This window comes from Mesoplodon densirostris, chromosome 2 (assembly GCF_025265405.1).
Source record: "Mesoplodon densirostris isolate mMesDen1 chromosome 2, mMesDen1 primary haplotype, whole genome shotgun sequence".
Classification (NCBI taxonomy): Eukaryota; Metazoa; Chordata; class Mammalia; order Artiodactyla; family Ziphiidae; genus Mesoplodon; species Mesoplodon densirostris.
In genome coordinates, this window is record NC_082662.1 from 133680413 (window position 1) to 133703331 (window position 22919).

Here is a 22919-nt window from a genome sequence, read left to right on the forward strand (position 1 = left end):
GCCTAAGTGTTGGATGCTAAGACTCAGAGGTTTTCTTATTTCTTTCATTTATATATTCATAAAAAATTAGCAGATTTAAAAGAATTAAAATCATAGAGTATGTTCTCTAGCCATAATGGAATCAGACTAGAAATCAATAACAGAAAGACAACAGGAAAGTCTTCAATCACATGAAAACTAAACATCACAATTCCAAATATCTCATGGGTAAAAAAGACAGCATCAAGGAAATATTGTTTAATGCATAGAATAAAAGAAAATGGAGATATAACAGATCAAAGTTTGCAGAATGAAGTGAAAGCAATGCTGAAAGGGAAGTTTATAGCACTAAATTGGGAAAGAAAGTGTTTCAAAGCAATAATCTAATTTTCTATATTACAACAGTAAAAAAGGAAGAGGAAAAAAACACTAAACAAGCAGAAAGAAGGAAATAATAAAGATGAAATAGAAATCCATGAAACTGAAAACAGGAAAATAGGGGGGAAAATCAATGAAACAAAAGGCTGGTTCTTGGAAATAAACAATCTAATCAATAAAGATCTAGCAAAACTGATAAAGATAAAAAGATGGATGGCACAAATCACAGGTATCAGAAATGCAACCAGGGATACCATGACATATCCTGCAGGTTAATAAGGGACAAGTTGTTATGAACAAGTCTACACTATAAATTCAAAAATGTAGGTGAAATGGGCCAATGCTTCTACGCTCAAAACTACCAAAACTCAGCCAAGATGAAATAGATAATCTCAATTTTCCTGTAACCATTAGAAACACTGGTTTTTCATTTAAAAACTCCCAAAAGGAATATTCAGGTTTAGATGTTTCACTTTTACCCAAGACATAAAGAATTAACACCAATTTTACATGATTTGATAAGAAAGAGAAGTAGAAGGAACAGTTCCTAATTAAATTTATGAAGCCAGTATTACCTTGATACCAAAACCGGACAGGGATAGTATAGAAAGAAGAAAACTACAGACCAATATTTTTTATGAAATTGGCTGTAAAAATCCTCTGCCAAATATTAGCAAATTAAATCCAGAAATATATAAAAAGAATAATATACCATGACCAAGTGGCATTTATTCTAGTTATGCAAAGTTGGTTAAATATTTGAAAATCAAACAATATTATCCACCATATCCAATAGATTAAAGGGAAAAGTCATGTGATCCTATCCAATAATGCAGAGAAAGCACTTGACAAAATCCAATCTCATTCATGATTTTAACAAAAGAAGAAAAAAGAACTCCAAGCAAACTAGGAATAGAAAAGGAACATACTGAAACTCATAAAGATGATCTACAAACAACCTATACCGACATTATATTTAACTGTGAAAGACTGAATGTATTCTCTGTAAGATCAGAAACAAGGCATGGATATCTGCTCTCACCACTTTTATTAAATATATTACTGGAGGTTCTAGTAAGAAAATAAAGCAAAAATAAATAAATACATACATTTAAAAGTTAAATTTTTAAAAAGTTCATTTAAAAGATAAAAGGACTATTCCTACTATGTTGAATAGGAAGGAATATATCCTACTGAATGTTGAAGAGTAATATATCCTATTATATTGCCTAAGGAAAAGTAAAACTCTCGGTGTCTGAAGAGGAGATGATAACCTAAATGGAGAAAATACCAAGGAATCCACAAAAACTTGAGAAATAATATTAGTCTGTAAATGTTTTAGAGTACAAGATCAACACAATTTTATCACATTATATATTAATAACAAATGTGTAGAAGCTTAAATTAAAATATGTGATGCCATTGACAACTGACCTAAATAAATACTTAAATACAAGCCCAATAAGACATTTATAGGACCTCTATACTGAAAATTACAAAATGCTGATGAAGAAAACATTTAAAGTCCCAAACAAATAGGGAGACATACCTTGTTCATGGATTAGAAAACACAACATAATAAAGATGTCAATTCTCCCCAAGTTAAGAGGCTTAACACAATTACTCTTAAAATGCCCTCAAGGTTTTTGCGGATATAGACAAGCTTTTTCTAAGATTTATATGGTAAGAAGAGGCTGAAGAATAGCTAAAACAATTTGTAAAGGAAGATTAAAATGGGAGGAATTAATCCACCCAATTTCAAGACTTTGCAGCAATTTTGGAGGGTAGATACATAGATCAATGGAATGGAATAGAGAACCCAGAAACAGACTGACATAAATACATTTAACCTGTTTTTGACAGCAGTGCAAAAGCTATCAAGGAAGAATAGACATTTCAAAAAATGGTACTGAAACAGTTGGACATCCCTCGACAAAAACAAACAAAAAATGAACCTTAACCTAAACCTCCACACCTTACACAAAAATTAAATCAAAGTGGATCATAGTCTTAAATGTAAAAGCAGGACATTTTTTGAAAAAAAAAATAGGAGAAAATCTTTGGCATCTAGAACTAGGTGAATAATTCTTAGACTTGACACCGAAAGTATGATCAATAAAAGCAAAAACTGATACATTGGATCTCATCAAAATGAGTTAAAAATGCTTCATAGAAGATCCTTTTAAGTGGATGAAAACTCAAATTACACAGTGGGAAAACATATTTGAAAATCCCATATGAGACAGATGACTTGTATCTATAATATACAAAGAACTCTCCAAACAACTTAAAAAAATCCAACTAGAAAATAGGCAGAAGACAGGAACAGACATTTCATGGAAGAGAATATACACATGGCAAAGAAGCACATGAAAAGATGCTCAACATCATTAGCATTAGGGAAATGCAAATTAAGACCATAATGAGATATCAGAGAATAACTAAAATTATAGTGACAACATCAAATGCTGGCGAGTACGTAGAAAAGTTATATCACGTCACTGGTGGGAAAATAAAATGGTTTAGCCACTCTGAGAAACAGCTTGACAGTCTCTTTTAATCCTAAAAGTAGATTCACCCTACAATGCAGTAATTGTACTCTTGAGCATTTATCCAAAAGAAACAAAAACTTAATTAAGTTCCCACAGAAACTTACACATAAATGTTCAGAGCAGTTTTATTTATAATAGCCAATAACTGGCAACTACCCAAATGTCTTTCAATGGATGAATGTTGAAACAAATTGTGATAAAATCTTATGATAGAATACTACCGAGCAACGATAAGGAACAAATTATTAATATATGCAAAAATTAAAATGAACTTCAAGGGAATGATGCTGAAGAAAAAATTTTTAAAAGCCAATCTCCAAAGATTAAGTAATTCATGATTATGTTTACATATTATTCTTAAAATAACAAAACTGTGGAGATGGAGAACAGATTAGAAATTGCCAAGGGTTAGAGATGGGGGTAGAAGGTACAGTGGGGAAACTTTGTGAGGTTTTTGTGGTCCCAGTACAAATAATACAGCACTCTTGGTTTTAATCCCTAAAGATGTTTAAAAACAATTCCTAATAAGAGTTGTCCAGATATTTAGCAATGGCAGCAGATTACAGGTATAGCTCCCCAACATGACAACTTCAAAAGAGATTGTACTAATTCAATGCATATGTTAATTTTAAAAAGGCCAGTCACAGTACTTAAATGGTATATATCTTAACGATATTATTCTAAGTATCTAGCTATACCAGATGGACTAGCAGGATTTTCTGTCCATTCAATCTTATTTAAGACAGTAAATCTTATAATAAGAGAGTTAAAAAAAGAAAAAGAAAAAAACAACAAACCTCAACTACAGTTGGGTATTCTCATAGGAAGATGAGGTGAAAAAAGTAGCAGTGGTTCAAAAGCTTAAGCAGTGGCACCTAAATTTGGCTGCATATTAGAATCATCTGAAGCACTTTTTAAAAACCCTCACACTGACTGTTGGTCATCCTAGACCAATAAAATAACTTTAAATCTCCTCAGACGATGCCAGTGTCTAGCCAGAACTGAGAACCAGAGGACTAAGCAGAAGGGGATGTTTCTACAAAGATTTCTTAACAATAAGTCCTTTCACCCAATCAGATTTACCTTCCCACAAAGGGGTAAAGAAGGCTAGATGTTGTCCATACTTGCTTCGCTTTAATTAGCACTTGTGACTTGCCCAAATCCTAGATCATGTTTCCCCTAAATTTCATGTTATTCCCTAAGTTTTTCAAATCCAGGGCTAAGGGGTTTGCCAGGATGAGATTTTAAGTGTTCACACAGGGGAAGTCCCTGGCAAACCAGGAAAGTGGTCACTCTACATTGAATTGTAAAGTATCCTAAATAACCCTGCCACTGCTCCCAGATACTAGTCTGTGCCAATCAGTGGAGAAAAGGCATTCTCCATTACTACCACGGCAAATGCTGCTGTACTTGCCTTGGCTACTCCCTATCTTTTCCAGGCGTCACTCCCCTTAACCTGCTGGTGGACGCTTTGGCAGCTGACAAGGCAGATATTTTTAAACTTTAAGGTGAATAAAAATCATCTGGAGGGCCAGTTATAACAGAGATCACTGAGCCCCACTAGAGTTGCTGATTCCATAGGGCTGGGATAGGGCCCTAAAACTTGAATATCTGACACATTATCAGGGGACGCTGGTAAAGCTGGTCAGGTTGTTACTGAATGCTGGTTCGTGTGTCTGAAGCACACTGAGGCCAAACAAACCTAAAGGTTGGAGTCTGGAGAAGAGAAAGGTTTATTGCAGGATCGAGCAAGGAGAGGGGTGGTCCGTGTTCCAAAACCCCTGAAATCTCCAAAGGATTTCAGCAAAGCATTTTTAAAGGCCAGGTGAGGGAGGGACATCCCAGGGCATGTGATCAGCTCGTGCACAATCCTCTGATTGGCTGATGTTGAGGCCACAAGGCAGGTAACATTATCCATCCTTAGGTGCCAGAAGGTCTGGGGGCTACATGCTCTTGATCATCAAGGAGTTCATTTCTTCCATTGGGTGGTGGTTTTTAGCATCTGAAAACTCAAGAAATATGCCTGAGATACTATTATCTGAGTACTTCAGAGAGAAACTACAATAGAGGATATGGTGGATGGGTCTGTCCTAGGAAGGCCCCATAGGGTACTGCTTGGTTACAAGGTGACCATACTTTGAGAACCACTGCTCTAGTGGCTTGGAATGTTAGGAAAGTAATGGAAGAATCCCTTCCCAGATCTAGATTCTAGTATCACCAGCTATTTTGGTGGGAGGAAGGGTAAGTTTTGTCCTTGCTTGGACTTCTTGTTCATTTATATCAAAGCCTATTTGAGGCAGTGCGTTCGGCAGTCCTGGAGATCTGTCTTTTGCTTCAACAGTGTTTGGAATGAACAGACCCAGGGACGCTCCTTGCTCCAGCCCCCGACCACCCTCCAACCTTTTTTCCTTTCGCAACCTTTGGAATCAGACACTCAGCTATCCTCAGCCTCCAGGACAGGCCAACACCAGTTTTTGAGCTTAGCTCCTTATCCCTGATCAACCACGAGTTCCCAGGTTCGTCAGAATTATTCCACCGAGGTGGAGGCCCCCGTCCACCGCCTGTTCATCTTGCATCTGTGGACACTTACCTCTCTCTGAGCATCTATTTCGACAGCAACAATGGGACTCTGGACAGTATGGGCCACATTTTTCGCCAGCTGGCTGAGGAGAAGTGTGAGGGCGCCCAGCGCCTCTTGAAAATGCAAAACCAGTGCTGCGGCCGCGCCCTCTTCCAGGATGCATGGAAGCCTTCTCAGGATGAGTGGGGTAAAACCCAGGATGCTGTGGAAGCCGCCATTCTTAGGGAGAAGAATCTGAACCAGGCACTATCGGATCTGCGCGCCCTGGGTCCTGCCTTGCAGACTCCCAGCTCTGTGACTTCCTGGAGAGCCGCTTCCTGGAGGAGCAGGTGAAACTCATCCAGAAGATGGGCGACCACCTGACCAACCTCCGCAGGCTGGCTGGTCCGCAGGCTGTGCTGGGCGAGCATCTCTTTGAAAGGCTCACTCTCGAGCCAAACAGGAGTCTCTGAAGTCCAGCCGCATCTGAGGAGACCCTCTGGCGTCAGAGCTTCTGCCTGAAGCCCCGCTCTGAAGCCACTAGGCAGCTTTGTAACTGCCCTGGAGCCCTCTCCCAAGACTTGGACCAAATGGAAACAATAACGCTTTTTGCAGAAGGAAAAAAAAAAGCCTATTTGAAATACAAACAGAATAAAGCGAAAAAAAGAAATATATACATATATTCACGTTCTTTTAACATATGAATTGCCCCACTTTATCTGTGTGAAGTAAGTTTGTTCCAATTATTGGGCTGGTTCTCAAGCTTTGCTGCTCGTTTGAATTACCTAAAGAGATTTGAAGAAAAACATTGGTGTCTGGGTCCCAGCCCCAGAGATTTTGATTCAGTAGGTCTAGGCAGGAGCCTGGGCACCGGGAGGTCTCAGAGTTCCCCAGGTGATTCTAATGTGCAGCAACTTTGTGAACCACCTCTTGGCTTCAATGCAGCTAGTCATCAGATATTAAATCTAAGACACATGGACTACTAGTGTGTGAGCTCTGTCGCTAGGTGTATTCCATTTTCTTCCTCCTGGAAGATTCGTGCCAGGGAAAATGATTGATAGTTGTGTTACTTCTCTGAAATGGATGGAAATTTCCAATTAGCGTGAACAGGGGAGGGCGAATGGGTGAATGCAATAAGGTGTATCATTTACGTATTGCCCTATGTGTATGGCTAGAAGCTTTTGCAATGAGGTCTGCCCTACTTTTCATGCTAATGGTAATGCTTGTCCTCCTAATGCAGGTGTAAACCTTATAAGCCCATAGGTAGACAGCATCACAAAATATTTACCCCTCCCCACTGGCCCACTCTCAAGCTTCACTCCCCTTTCCCAATACACAAATGTACATCAATGCACTTGAGACCAATACCAACATACTGACCTTCAATTCTTCTACTTTGCAGCTTCCCTCTTATCAGGAGATGTCAGCATTTAGTGCAAGGACAAATGCTTGCCTCTTGAGGAGTAATGTAGACAAAGCCTCCAAGAGACAAATATCCCTTAGGGAGAGGGAAATAGTCTTTCAAAAAGGTTGATGCCCAGAGGAGGCGTTTTCAGTCATCTCAGCTTAGAGGTCAAATATCCAAAATTAAAAAGGTTAAAAAAAAAGAAGAAGAAAGCAAGGAAGAAAAGAAGGAAACAATTTTCTTATCTCATAGTAATAAGGCAGTTTTCCTTAAAAAAAAGACTCAAGCCTTAAATTCTCTTTCCTAATCAAAATGTGCTTTTCCATCTTTAGACTATTCCTCTTATATCGTGTATTATTCATGATGTTTAATTCTTGAAATAGCACATGGCTGAAAACAGAAGCTAACCTCTTGTTCACTATGAATTAAATCTTCTTTTCCTAGGACCCGTCTACAATGTACAATTTGGGGTTGGCCAACATAATTATTTTCTCTGAAATACGTTACAGCATTTTGCCTTTTCAATATATAGTTATACAATACATTGTTAACACAACATATTTAATATAGTCAATATAGTAAATACAACTATAACACACATGATATGATGTCACTTTGGTGATTTTCTTCATCCATGTAATTCTGAAATTTGACAGTATAGTTTTCATATTCTAATGAGCTGAGTATTACCTTTGCAAGGATAGAAAAATAAAATAAATTCATAATATTCTTGTGTGGTTTGCCCCTGGGGTGGATTACCATAATGGGGGGATATTTGAGCCTTTCCCCAAGTCATTAAAAATCCTCCAGCAAGCAGCCCCTTGTCCTCTCCAGGGAGTGGGGGGAAAGGATCTTTAATCATAATAATCCTGGGGGGAGAAATCTCGGAAATAAGACATCTGCTTCTGTGCCTTGTTGTTTTGCAGAATAGCAATGATTGCCTTAGCAGCTTCTATTGCCATATGTATACAATAAGTAAATGAACATAAAATTGAATGAACGCATAAAAGAAGGATAAACCCACCCACCTTAACAACCCCACTCTCTCAAATGCTGTGCCCTGAAACATGAAAGAAAGAATCACGGGATCATAAGGATTAATAAAATAACAGTCTCTGTTAACAATATTGACAGGAGGTATAAGGATAATTTGTCTGATGTGGGACCAACAGCTTAACTAACTGCTTAATTCTTTTTTTTAAGGGCAATTCATTCATTTATTGTTTAAAGATTGCAAGACAACATCTGAATTTTTGTAGCACAATTTAAATGTTTTACTTTTTTGATAAAGCAGAGTATAATAGCAAAAACAATTAGTTTCCAGTAATATCTATATCTCTATTCAGAATTAAGTCTTCCACAGACATGTAACCTGGAAACAAAAGCCTGTTACAATAAGCAAAGCTTCAACGGAGTGGCTACTTTTCAGGCCAGGGAAAGGTTCATCCCTATAGGAGGATGATGTGCTATGTAAAATGGCTGCAAGGTCACAGCCTTGAGGGCGTTGGAAGTCTAGTATCCTTTTCCACATTAAGTAGTTCGGGGAACTTCAAACGTCCGTTCATCTGCAACCAAGCTGGCAACCTTTAACTGATATTTCAAGCAGGTAAGAAATAAATGAAAAGAAATCCCTACATTGATGTTCCTTGATTTACACTGTTAAATGGTTCATTAACATGTAATACTGGCTAAGAATTACATTTGAGACTCCTTGCCCAGATTTTGGTGAACAGTACAAATCTTTCAGAAATTCATGTTTTCATTAATCAATAATTTGTCAGCTAGGATACGTTCAGGCATCAGCTACAACTTCAAAATAGGTGCACTGCCTCAGCGCTTTGGAAAGACATAATCTAAAACACTAATAGCAGACAAAATATCTGTTACTAGACAGCATAGGTGCAGTACAGCAAGACAAAAACATATTCATATGTGCCACGGACCAGCCTCAGAAAGAGGATTTCACCACCCAGGGTCAGAAGGGACGGGGTAAGGAACTGAAGTAGCACCGTCGAATGGGGTCAGAAGGACCAAGACAACTGATGGTTGCAAGGCAAGTTTTATTATGCTACAGTTGCAGATTATATAGACTAGAAAAGGGAAGGTTGCCAGACGGTGGTTTACATGATCTAATGACTGTCTCGGCTCAAGGTTAACTTCCCTGGGAGAAAACCCATAAACCCAGAATCATCCAAAATAACCTGCACGTGCAGGGTGGAGACAGATTTGCTTGTCTCATTTTCCATTCTTTCTGATTTCTGGGCCCTGGTGATTTATCTCCCATGGAATGGATCAAGGAGGGGAACAAGTAGGGACAGTCCCTTCGAGCAGTGGCGGCATGCCTGGCATGTCTGTAGCCTGCTCTCAAGGCTGACTGCTTCCCACAGGTCCCCCTTTTTTATTTTTTAATTTTTGCTGCAAAATAATTCCATGAACCTTAGTGCCGAGAGTAGTATACTGTTGCATGAGGATACGAAACAGACATGAGAAGATTATTATCAATAATAGGCAAATTATGGCCAGGGTAATAAATCCTGACAACCCTCTAGTAATCCACGACTAAGGGTTTAACCACTTTAAATGATCCAGTAAACTTTGAATTACATCTTCTGGTGAAATATCATCAAGATGTGCATTTTGTATATCCTGAATTTCAGCATTTAATTTCTTAGGATCAAGACTAATATTATCTGACCAAACACTCAGCAGATGCATTTCTACTTCTTCCCATTCCCAAATACAGTCATTGTACTTGTAAGGAATAACACAAATCCACGTATACTTTGCATGACAAGCTAAACGCATCCTCAATTTTAATGCTGCCATCTGATCTCCAATCCTCAAAATTGCATTTTTAAATTCATCTAACTTGTTATTAATCTGTAAATCTATGTGACTTTGTAAAGATTAAGCAAGACTGGTATTTTGAGATAATTGATTAGCAAAGTGAGCATGATTAATACTCTGTGAAAGAGCAAGACGGGCAGTAGCCGCAGTAGCAGACAGAGCAGCCAAGGCAAGTAAACTTACTATTAGCCACCCAATAAAGCATCTCCTTCTCTGTAAGGCTTTAGAGAGTTCCACCCATGCCTGCACTCCAGTATCTTCATACCAAGGTTCTCTCAGATGTACAGGCACCATAACATATATGGGTTGCCTTAGTATAAGCGCAGATTGTGTTCCTGCAGAAGGGAACATACAACTGCTAAAAATACAATGAACACAGCTAATATTATATCCTCCTTTGGAAGAATTACCAATGTTAATAGAACCAATCAAAAGTGTATATGGAGGAGCAACACAAGTTATAACAGGTGTATTGGAATACGTTAGAGCTAGTTTCCATATATCCCAGTTCTTTTGAAATGTGATAAACCTATCTATGATGGGAATAGAAGAGAGAAGAATTGACCTCTTGGTATGATCTGTAGTACACCATATTTGGTTATTATTCCAAGATGCATTGCAACATTCAAAATTGGATCCAGCAAAGTTAATGGTCATAAAAGGAGGAAATTGAGTTTTTGATTTTCTGTTAAGAATAGTAACCTTATGTCCAACTATAAGTATCCCTTGTCCTCCAAGAAAATGCTTCATACAGAAATAATTTCCTGAATCTTCACCTGGAACCTTGGCTATAGTAATAGCGGAATCCCGAAGTGGTGAGGCATATGAGATTCGACCTCTAATATTAATAGCTTGCCCATTTTTATACCAAATGATGGTATCCTTAAGATCCTCTCGTCGGCTGGTAGCCGGGCCTGTAAGAGTAATGTTGGTTCCTGTAAAATGAAGGTTCATGAAAGCAAAACAGTGTAATAAATGAGTGATAACATGTTTAGTAGCTTCTCGGGTCTGTGCTGTAGCACAGAGGAAACCAGAATAAGTATCAATAGTGACATGAACAAATTGTAATTTCCCAAAAGACGGGATATGAGTAACATCCATTTGCCATAAATGACTAGGTAATAATCCACGAGGATTAACACCATAATGTGGAACAGGAAGGTGAGGTAAGCACTGTGGGCATTGCTTAACAATTTGTCGGGCGCCTTCACGAGTAAGGGAAAATTCTTTGCGTAACGTAGCCGCCGACTGATGGTGTAAAGCATGCGATTGCTGTGCTGCTTGTGAAGCAGTTTGATCATAATTTACCATAATATGAGGGTGTCCAGGACATGGACCATGAGTATCAACAGTATGAAGATAATGAATGCAATACCTTAGCCATTCTTGACAGCATGACGAACGGAAAGGAGGAGGACGGTAAATTGGGATATGTCCTGCTTTAGGGAAAAGAGATTGAGGAGGAAGAGGAACTTTAACTTTATTTTTGGGAGGAAAACGCACAGGATAAAGATCACGTTTAGATCGAGTTAAAACATCTGCAGTCGCATTAAGTTTAGACAATGGACCAGGCAAGTTAGAATGAGCACGGATATGCAGAGCTGCAACACGACCATCGTGGGAACGAATAAGCTGTTGAAGCAAACGAAAAGAGGATGATAATTCAGGGTCATTAGTATGTCCTCTGGTCGCAGTCTCCAGAAGAAATAATAAGCTGATAAGATATTTACTATCAGAAAACAAATTAAAAGATATAGAAGGCAAATGTTTAAAAGCCATAATGACAGCATACAGTTCAACACGTTGAGCTGAAGTCAAGGAAGTTTGTTTAATGAGCTTGGTTCCGTCGTCAATGATTACAGTAGCCACTCCTGAAGAAGAACCGTCTGTAAAAACCAAAGGTACATGAGGAATAGGCTGTTGCCTAATTATAGAAGGAAAGATGTAACAGTTAACTTTGTCGAATTGGATCAATTTATCAGCAGGGTAATGGCATTCCAAGCTACCTGAAAATCCTGCAAGAGCAAGACCCCATTCATTACTATGTTGAAAAAGCCAATTTTGTTGACTAACTGAATAAGGGATAATAATTTGAGAAGGTTCTATACCCAGAAGTTGTAAGCATCTAGTTCTACCTTGCATTATTAGCTTACTACTAAGTTCAAAATAAGGGTTAATCACCTTAGAGGATGTAGTTTTCATATGAATCCATTCAATAATTCCAACAGTTTGCCAGAAGATGGCAGTAGGCACATGAGGTGTTGGACAAGCAATTAAAGAAATTGGCAGGTGAGTATGCATTCGAGTTAATTGTGCAGAGCTGATAGCTCTATTAACTATTTGTAAAGCTTGAAGTGCTTCTGGAGTCATAGAGCGTGAAGTAGAAGGATCTGAGTCACCTTTAAGAATATCAAACAAAGGCTCTAATTGAGCAGTAGTAAGTTTTAAGGAAGGCCTTGGCCAATTAATATCTCCAAGTAATTTTTGAAAATCATTTAATGTTTTTAAATTATCAACTCGAATTTGCAGTTTTTGAGGCCTAATGGTAGTGTTATCAATATATTTTCCCAAATAGAAAAATGGAGATTGTCTTTGAATTTTTTCTGAGGCAATGACCAAGCCAAATGATTGTAAGGATTGTTGTAAAAATTGAAAAGCAGTCTCTAATAAAGAAATATTATCTGTGGCTAAAAGTATATCATCCATATAATGTATGAGATATAACGTTGGAAACCTTTTTCTCACAGGAGTTAAGGCCTGAGCCACATAGTTTTGGCATAATGTAGGACAATCTGCCATGCCCTGAGGCAATACTTTCCATTGAAATCTCCTCATGGGTTCCTTAAAATTTAAGGAAGGCAAGCTAAAAGCAAAATGTTTTCTGTCTTCAGGAAACAAAGGAATAGTGAAAAAAACAATCTTTTAAATCTATAACTAAAAGATGATAATTGTGTGGTATGGCTGTTGGAGAGGGTAGACCTGCTTGAAGAGCTCCCATTATTAGCATAGTTTTATTAACAGCTCTTAGATCCGGTAATAACCTATATTTTCCAGATTTTTTCTTGGTAATAAAAATAGGAGTATTCCAAGGACTATTGGAAATTTCTAAATGCCCTAATTGCTCCAATACTAATTGCTCTGCAGTTTCTAATTTCTCCTTTGTGAGGGGCCATTGGCCCACCCATACAGGGTCATCACTCAGCCAAGTAATTGGATCAGCAGTGAGTGGAGGAGAATCCAAGGCCCCTAAGAAAAACCCAAACCTTGTCTATCATTTTTTATTTTCACATCAATAGGATAGACAGTTCCTTGTTGATTTGTCCCCAGTCCTTTTGTGGGAAGAAATCCTTGATCCAACATCATATTAGAGACTTGAGAATTTGGACTATAAAGTAATACTCCCATTTCTTTTAATATATCTCGGCCCCAGAGGTTTAAAGGCAGCCTAGGCAAAACATAAGGCTGGAAGTATCCTGAATGGCCCTCACTATCTTGCCATAATAATAACTGACTACTTTGCATAGGAGAAGAACTCTGTCCTATTCCTTGAAGTTCTGTAATAGTAGGACTAACGGGCCAATGTTTATGCCAGTGAATCTGTGTCATAACAGAGACATCAGCTCCAGTGTCTAACAAACCTGAAAAAACCTTTCCATTAATGGTTCATTTCCTTTCTGGACGTTCTTTCCCTATCTTCTGAATCCAGTAGGCAGCATTAGATGATCCAAAAGCCTTTGTGTCTCTCTTTTGATGTTGTAAAATTTGTCCATGAGGTACAAAGGGCAAAAGTAGCAATTGTGCAATTTTATCCCCAGGAGAAATCATTATTATATTTTTAATAGTTTGTGCCATGATTTTTATTTCTCCTTCGTAGTCACAATCTATGACTCCTGGCATAATAGTTAAACCCTTCATGGTGACACTACTTCTTCCCAATAATAGTCCCATCAAACCCTTGGGTAAAGGTCCATAGATGCCCATAGAGAAGGCCTGAGGACCCATTTCAGGAGTTAATACATATCAGGCGGAGGTACTGTGGTCCAGTCCTGCGCTTCCTGCTGTATCTCTGGAGAGCAAAGATATTGTATGTTTTTGTTTTTGGTTAATGTCTGATTGATAGTTTGAGGAGGATACACAGACATTGCCCCTATTATCTGTTGGGGCCGGGAAAGGCCCCGGGAGGAGTTTCCCGACAGTGGTGTTCCATCCTTGTGGGCCACTGAGCGACAATCTCGTGCCCAACGTTTTCCCCTATTGCATTTAGGGCATAAACCAGGGATTTTCTGACCATCTGGAGGGTTTTGAGTAGGGAAGGAAGGACCAGGGTTACAGTGAAAAGATCTACATTCTCCAGAAAAATGACCTGCCTTTCCGCATTTAAAACTAGTCTTTGTTCTCTTTGGATTGTTTTTAAACCCCACTTTAGTTAATGCTGCAGCCATAGCAGCACCCTGTATATAAGCAGGCCCAATGTCTGCACAAAGGCGAATATAATCCTTCAATGTTCCCCGTTTTCTCCAAGGTCGAATCGCAGCCTGACATGCATTATTAGCATTTTCAAAAGCAAGTTGCTTAACTACAATTGTACCAGTGAGTCCATCCACAATGAGCCTCCCCACCGGCTGTAACAATCTATCAACAAAATCAGCATATGGTTCATCAGGTCCCTGTCTAATTTTTGAAAGATCCTCAGTTTTGTGTGTAGAAGATAATTTCCTCCAGGCTTGTAATGCCAAATGATTTATTTGAGGATAAGCAACAAAGGGATAAGTTAATCGAACTTGTAAAGAGATATATGGTCTTTCCCCAATCAACATATGATAATCAATTGGAATATCATGGATAGCATTCTTTTCTGCTTGTTCAGCAGCCCGTTCATAAAAATCAAACTTCCATATTAAATAATCTCCACCATTTAAACAAGCTCGTGCAATAGACTGCCAATCAGCAGGGGGAAGAGCTTCTCCTGTAATAGTGTCAACCATAGCAGTAGTAAAAGGAGCAGTGGGCCCATATTGAGCACAAGCAGATTTTAAATCTTTCAAAACTTTAAAAGGAAGAGCCTGATGCTCCCTAATAGCCTGTTGAGGATTATTAGGATCAGGTCTTTCCGTGACAGGACAACAGAAAATAGGATCTTCTCCTCGTTTTATTGCTGCTTGTACAGCACGTTGCAAGGGACTGAGCATTTTTACAGATGGAGAATTTTGAGGAAGACAGTCCTTACTAATTTGCAGCTTTTGCAGTGACTTATCTATTATAGCCATTAGAAAATCATCCTCAGGATATTTCTCTCTTTTATGTTTAAAAGCCTCATCTGTTAAGTCAAAATGTTCCTCTTCATCTGAAATATTTAAATTAATTAGCTCTTTTGGTTTAGGAAGTGGCGACACAGTAGCTGATAATACAGTCTTTTCTTCTGTCAGAGGCTTATGTTTTTCTGACTTTACATTCAAATCAACACTATCATGAGAAGAACCTAAACATATTTTTATCAGATTCCACAAACTAAATGTAACAACGGCAGTATGAGTAGGCCCTCGAGACTCATAATAATTTTTTAAATCTTCTCCAACTTTCTGCCAGATTTCTATGTCACAGAGCCCCCATCAGGAAACCAGGGAGATACATCATGGATATGCTGCAAAAATTCAGTCAACTGTGAGGTAGAAACTTTATTACCCCGAGCTTGAAGCATCAAAAGTAAAACCGGAGCAAATAATTCACGCTCCTTTGAGCCCTTTTGCCCCATCTTATTTTACTTCTGACTGTTGCCTTATGCCTCTATTAGTTTCACTTTTACTCGTGTCCACACATATTTTGCATAAGGGTTCTCTTACCTGCACTTTCTTTTTCTTTTCATTGGCTTCATGCTTCAGGTCCCTGTTTGGGTGCCACTTGCCGCGGACCAGCCTCAGAAAGAGGATTTCACCACCCAGGGTCAGAAGGGACGGGGTAAGGAACTGAAGTAGCACCGACGAATGGGGTCAGAAGGACCAAGACAACTGATGGTTGCAAGGCAAGTTTTATTATGCTACAGTTGCAGATTATATAGACTAGAAAAGGGAAGGTTGCCAGACGGTGGTTTACATGATCTAATGACTGTCTCGGCTCAAGGTTAACTTCCCTGGGAGAAAACCCATAAACCCAGAATCATCCAAAATAACCTGCACGTGCAGGGTGGAGACAGATTTGCTTGTCTCATTTTACATTCTTTCTGATTTCTGGGCCCTGGTGATTTATCTCCCGTGGAATGGAACAAGGAGGGGAACAAGTAGGGACAGTCCCTTCGAGCAGCGGCGGCATGCCTGGCATGTCCGCAGCCTGCTCTCAAGGCTGACTGCTTCCCACACATATGTTGGCTTGTTTAAGCCTCAAGCCCTCGATCCTTTGTTGAAATACAATAATTTCATTCCTATGGTTTTCAATACCAAAAACTCAACCTCCAGGAGGGCTAAAGTCTAATTTGTACTCCAAACCAAGTAGCAGTGCAGTTCGCTACTACTGAGGCTGAATCCATAAAGACTTCAAGACCACAACCAGAAGACAAGTTATTATATATAATACCCTAGAAGGCCTGAAACATAATTATCATATACATAGCTGGTCCTTCAGAGCTTTTTACCTATAACATGTTTTTTGATGAAAGTTATTTAATGTACTGGAGATAACTGTGACTTACTGATCAAATATTTGAATACTTATACTTACCTGGGATTTCATTTCTGCTGAAAGAAAAAGGAAGAACAGGACTCACCTAAAAAAAAACAAACTTTAGAAATGAAAGTAAAAACCGTATCACACAGTCTCACTTTTGGAAGCAGCATAGAGGGGCAGTCAACGGTAAAACACTGGTGAAATAGGTCAAAACTCTAGGCCAAAAATCCATTATTATTATCGTCAGTGACAGTACCACAACTGTGCCCTTTATAATTAATAAGTACTCCTAAGAATCTTCATTTGGCACCAGATGATGTGTTGAAGAGAAACACTCTGGGAGGTTGTGAATCACACTTGGTATTTTGTTAGCCAAGTTACAGGATAATTTTTAAAGTGGGGGGAAGGGAAGAAGGAAACGGACCAGAAAAAGAATTGAAGCCATCATCTACAAACCAACAAAGCACTGAGAGTTCCAAACGTTATGTCAGACACTAAAGTGACTGATATAGGCTCAAGTGGTTTATAAAACCTATAAAAAGACTACACCAGCAAAGTCCCCATTTATCGGTAGAGTTCAGAAACTAAAACAAGGAATATTTTAGCTTAAAACCTTATCTCAAGAGAATCATATACACTTCACATGAATAAAAATACCTGAAACCAAACATTTTTAAAAGCTCCAATACCCAAGATATAAAGAAAAAAATTAATTCAGAAGACTCAATCAATCCATGATAATCACAAAACGGCTGGGCAATCTCTATCTCCCTTCCACACTAACCATCCATCCCCTGGGAGACCAAGGGAGATCAGACCTTCCAGACTTACCTTCCAGACCCTCCAGACACCTGGCTGCTGCAAAATTCGATGGAGACTCCTTGTGGAACAGCAGTTTCGCATCTCTTGGGTCTCTCCCTATCGTGATCATGCAGGAAGCAAGTCTGGCTGTGCTATTTCTTATCATTGTCTGTCACCCATCTGCACCATGATATTGAAAAAGTAGTTCCCTTTCCCCCAGAAGGTTGAGGCTCAGCTACAGGGATAATTCTCCTGGGCACACAGTCGTTATTTAGGCCGACTCAGTGACTTCAACAGGCTTAATCATGTGATCAGGTTTGTTGCCAGCTGCATAATGCTCCCACATCTGTAGATAGAGCCGCTCTAGTTCCATTGTGTATTGTTTGGTGTTGAACAGAGGGCTAGATGTTCTCTGCTTCCAGACTTTGCCACGAATTTTCTTCAGGTATTCGAGATCAGTTCCCAGTTTCACAGCTATCTCTTCATATTCTTGCCTATTTTTAGCAATCAGCTCAAGACAGCCTAAACAAGTGAGCTGGGAACCTGCAACTCGGGAAGCAAGAGTCTCTCCTGGCATAGTCACCATGGGGGTCCCTGCCCAAAGGACATCCATCCCTGTGGTGTGGCCATTACAGAGTGGAGTGTCCAAGCAGACATCAGCCAGCTGGCCTCTCCGAACATGTTCCTCTTTAGGAGCAACAGGGGAAAAAATGACACAGTTTGGGAGAAGGCCCACATTTTGTGTGTACTGTTGAATATTAGCTTCTCCTGCTGCTGGAAAACGCAACAGCCACAGTACACTATTGGGAACACGCTTCAGAATATTTGCCCACATCTGCAAAGTAGATGGGTCAATTTTGTATAACTGATTAAAGTTACAGTACACAGTGGCATCTTCCGGTAACCCACACTGAGAACGTGTGGTTACAATAATGGTACGGGGAACCTCCTCTCCAGTGGCAGCCTTATTGTTGATCAGGGTAGTTGCCAGGCCATTGCTAATACTGAATCCATTCATTGTAATCTGAATTTGTCCTCTGTTAATCATTTCAATAACTGCTTCTGCAACAGTATTCATAGGAATGACAGGCATATTAAGAGCTGTATTACTGCTGTCTGCGCTGTCTTCTCCATCAGGACATTTCATCTTGACTATTTGCACATCTGATAGACTATCAAGAAATGCTTGGAGGTCGATGCCATTCAGCACAATCCGATTGTCATAAAGGTGCCCATTGGACTCAAAATCGATGACGGCTTTTTTCTTCAGGTGAGGGAACATATTAGCATGATCACCAATAAAGAATGTATGGGGCATATAAGCCAGTTTCTCAGAATACTGCTCAGCAACTTCAGCAGGTGACGTTTCCTGATCAGTGATGATATAATCCATGAAAAGCATGCCACTAGTCCCAGGGTACCCCAGCCACATTGCCTGAATAGGAGCTGGCCTGAGAGCAAAGAGTTCATTTCGAGCACCCCTGGTATAACCATTCATATTTACAAGGATGTGTATACCATCTTGATGGATGCGATCAGCTGCTTTCCCATTGCATGGAATCTGAGAAAGATCAGTGAAATGATTGGCTTCTGCCATCACCTTCGCTCGGAAGTTTGTGCCATCATGTGGGCTCAGGGCATAACAGAATATCTCAAATTTATCAGGATTGTGCATGCCTGGAATAGACTGCATAAGGTGAGAAGTAGGATGATTCCCAAAGTCAGAACTCACGTATCCTACACGCAGTCGACCATCACTGAGCTTCAAGTCTTTTGGATGTTCATACGGTGGTTTATGAAGGACACTTATATTAGCCAAGCAGAGGTTCCCATGCCTCTCAGCAATAGCCTTCCTGAAGCCATGAGGAAGAGGATAGAGCATACTATGTTGAGGCTGCACAGAAGGCAACCTATTCTTCTCCAACTGGTCAGCCACAATGCTGACCAACTTCTTCATTCGCTCATCATAGTCTGTCCAATCACAGACAACCTGCAGGCAATGAGCCAAATGACAATAAGCGTCAGGAAAATCAGGTTGAAGCTTCAGAACAGTGCGATAAGAAGCAATTGCTTCTGGAATATTCCCTGAATCCTGGTGAATGGAAGTCAGATTGCTGTGGGCATCCGCAAATGCAGGGTTGATCTGAACGGCACGAGTATAACACTGCAAGGCTCCCTGAACATCCTGCATCTCCCATAGAGTGTTTCCCATATTACAGTACGCATCAGCAAAGGTAGGACTGATTCGAATAGCCTCCTTATAATGCATCAGAGCTTCGTGCCGTTTCCCCTGCTGCTTCAATACACTTGTTAAATTTGAATGGGCATCAGCAAAGTCTGGGCAGAGCTCTAATGCTTTACGATACAAGCGAACTGCCTCTTCACTGTTTCCCTGTTCTCCTTTGATATTGGCTAGGTTATTCAGAGAGTCTGCATGGGTGGGACACAGCCGGAGAGCTGTATGATAACAGTCTTCTGCTTCAGCAACACTGCCCTTCTCTTTGAGAGCGTTGGCTAGGTTGCAGTAAGCATCAGGGAAATGTGGTTGCAATTCAATAGCTCGCCTGTAGGTGTCTATTGCCACATCCATCAGGCCTTGCTCGTAGTATACACAAGCCAGGTTGTACCACTGCATGATTTGGACTCAAGCTTAGGGCACGAAGGTAAGCTGCCACAGCTCTGTCAAAAATCCGTGCCTCGGGGCCTCCCTGGTGGCGCAAGTGGTTGAGAGTCCGCCTGCCGATGCAGGGGATACGGGTTCGTGCCCCGGTCTGGGAGGATCCCATATGCCGCGGAGCGGCTGGGCCCGTGAGCCATGGCCGCTGAGCCTGCGCGTCCGGAGCCTGTGCTCCGCAACGGGGGAGGCCACAACAGTGAGAGGCCCGCATACCGCAAAAAAAAGAAAAAAAAAAAAAATCCGTGCCTCATTGAAGACATTTCCTAAATTGATATAAGCATCCAGAAAATTGGGGTCAAGGGTGACAGCCTTTTCAAAGTGATGAATTGCAAGCCAAATCTCCCCTTGTGCGTTGAAAACACAGCCAAGATTACTCCAAGCTACTGCAAAGTTCGGTTGCATCTCAATTGCTTTCAAATAACATGCCTTGGCTTCTTCTAAGCCACCCAGGGCTTTGAGCAGGTTCCCCAGGTCACTGCGAACACAGTACAAAGAAGGATTGTACTGAAGAGCAGAGATTTAAGCTTGTACTGCCCCTTCCATGTCGCCTGCTGCTACCAAAGCGGCTGCCAGGTTAATATAACCATCGATGAAATCTGGTTTGAGACGCAATGCATGCCGGTAATGCTCAGTTGCTTCCTGCAACTGCCCTCTTTCCTTGTACACATTCCCCAAATTTGAATAGGCTTCTGCCAGAAGAGGGTTCTGTTTAATTGCCAGAGTACTAAAGTGGGCAGATCTGTCCAGCCTTTGACACTGGAAGTGTATAGGTGAAAGTAATAAAAGTACACCAGTATTGCCTGGCTCTTGTCTCCAGAGCTGCATGCAGTGTCTCTCAGCTGTCTCAAAATCTCCTGCCTGATATTCTCGATGTGCCAGCTCAGCTAACCCTTGGAAGGAAAGCATACGTTTTGTTGGTTCTGTGCTGTCGGCCACGTTACCCACGGAAGACGCCACCTGGAGTTTCTGGAGAGAGTGAAAAAAGGGGGTAATGGAGTCCCGCTGCCGCCACTACTGGCAAGAATGTTTCTAGTGGTAGCAAACACGAGCGCAGCAGCCGTACCACTGCTTTGGCATGCGTAAGCGGCGGCAACAGTTACAGGCACTGAACCTTAGGAACTGTGGTTGGCCATCTACCTCTCATGCTCTTGAAATCTTAATTCTTAACCCTGCCCTCTTCCACCATTTTTCTTCTAACCAGGGTATAAAAATTACCTATCCATTTGCCTTAGAAGAAATAAAAAATCAGTAGGCCAAACACTTTTTAAAATATTGTTTTCTGTCCAGTTGGAAATGAAATACATGATTGACTTTTCTTCATCATTCATATAGTCAACGTGGACAACATTAGGGCCATGAATTTCAATACAGTAAGATGAGAAAATTTTAAATTGGCCTTCCCAAACCAATAATAAGTAACTGATGTTGTATAGAATGCTAAAATCTTAGAGACTGAGTTTGATATTTTAAAAGTTCTGCAAACATTAGCTAATTTCTCCTCATCAAATTTCTCATGCCTCAAACCTGAGTATTACTTTTTAAAAGATAAATTTATTTATTTTTATTTATTTATTTTTATTTTGGCTGTGTTGGGTCTTCAGTGCTGCGTACAGGCTTTCTCTAGTTGCGGCGAGCGGGGGCTACTCTTTGTTGCGGTGCCCAGGCTTCTCATCGCAGTAGCTTCTATTGTTGTTCCACAACTCTATGGGTTCCTTTTGAGGTCCTACGAAGAACCCTAGAAATTAGTTCATGTAATTATAGGTTTTTGAAAAATTGTCAAATGTGAGATATTTTAATTTCCATCAGGTAAGTCCAGCGTCTATTTCTTTGTCAATTTTCCTTCTATCATATTCTGCTATGTTGGATCATCTTGGATTGGTCACAGGCTTTTTTGAAATCTGGATAAGGAGATGTTTTAAGTGAGGCTATTATGTGATTTTCAGACAGCACCATATGTAATTGACTATATAATATCCCATTACAGGAATAACTTCCAGTACTCTTACTGACTACCCTACTGACATAACTAGCACAAGACACAGAAGCGTAAGGACAAAAACCACCTTACAGTATAGCCATGTCTTGCACTTCACAGCTCTCAAAGCATGTGCGTTTGAAGAAGAAAAAAAGAACTGAAAAGTATAAAACCAGAAGTTATTCTGTGGAAAATTATTTCAATCATCAGGCATGTGAAAGATAAGTCAAAGATTCAGTTTTCTTCAATGCTTAGTCAAAACGGAAATTTCCTTCTGTCAAGAATATACTCCAGGGCTTCCCTGGTGGTGCAGTGGTTGAGAGTCTGCCTGCCGATGCAGGGGACACGGGTTTGTGCCCCAGTCAGGGAAGATCCCAAATGCTGCGTAGTGGCTAGGCCTGTGAGCCATGGCCACTGAGCCTGCATGTCCGGAGCCTGTGCCCCACAACGGGGAGAGGCCACAACAGTGAGAGGCCAGCATACTGCAAAAAAATAAATAAAACCAATATACTCCAGGGGCTTCCCTGATGGCACAGTGGTTAGGAAGCCACCTGCCAATGCAGGGGACACGGGTTCGAGCCCTGGTCCGGGAAGATCCCACATGCTGCGGAGCAACTAAGACCATGTGCCACGACTATGGAGCCTTTGCTCTAGAGCCCGTGAGCCACAACGACTGAGCCTGCGAGCCACAACTACTGAAACTTGTGTGCCTAGAGCCTGTGCTTTGCAGCAAGAGAAGCCACCGCAATAAGAAGCCTGCACACCGCAACAAAGAGTATCCCCCGGTCGCTGCAACTAGAGAAAGCCTGCGCACAGCAACGAAGACACAACACACTCAAACATAAATAAATAAAAGAATATACCCCATCAATAATGTGTGTAATGGAATGGTGTGAATGAGTATTTTAGCAGAATTCCTGTAATGCACAAACCTATAGCAGTACTGAAATCAGTAATGCATTTATAATAGTAAATATTTATGAAGAAGTAATCCATAGAGGTTTTCTCAAAGTTAACAATGAACATTAATGCGACATTATCAATAATAAATTGTGACGCTGAAATAAACTTTTCTAAACTATTAATAA

General features: G+C 40.2%; 2 pseudogenes; one reads left to right on the plus strand and one right to left on the minus strand.

Moving 5' to 3' along the window:
• The first annotated feature begins 3458 nt into the window (after window positions 1–3458).
• LOC132476174 (ferritin light chain-like) lies at window positions 3459–6903 on the plus strand (annotated as a pseudogene).
• A 10547-nt stretch (window positions 6904–17450) lies between these two features.
• LOC132483142 (UDP-N-acetylglucosamine--peptide N-acetylglucosaminyltransferase 110 kDa subunit-like) lies at window positions 17451–20777 on the minus strand (annotated as a pseudogene).
• Between the last annotated feature and the right edge of the window lie 2142 nt (window positions 20778–22919).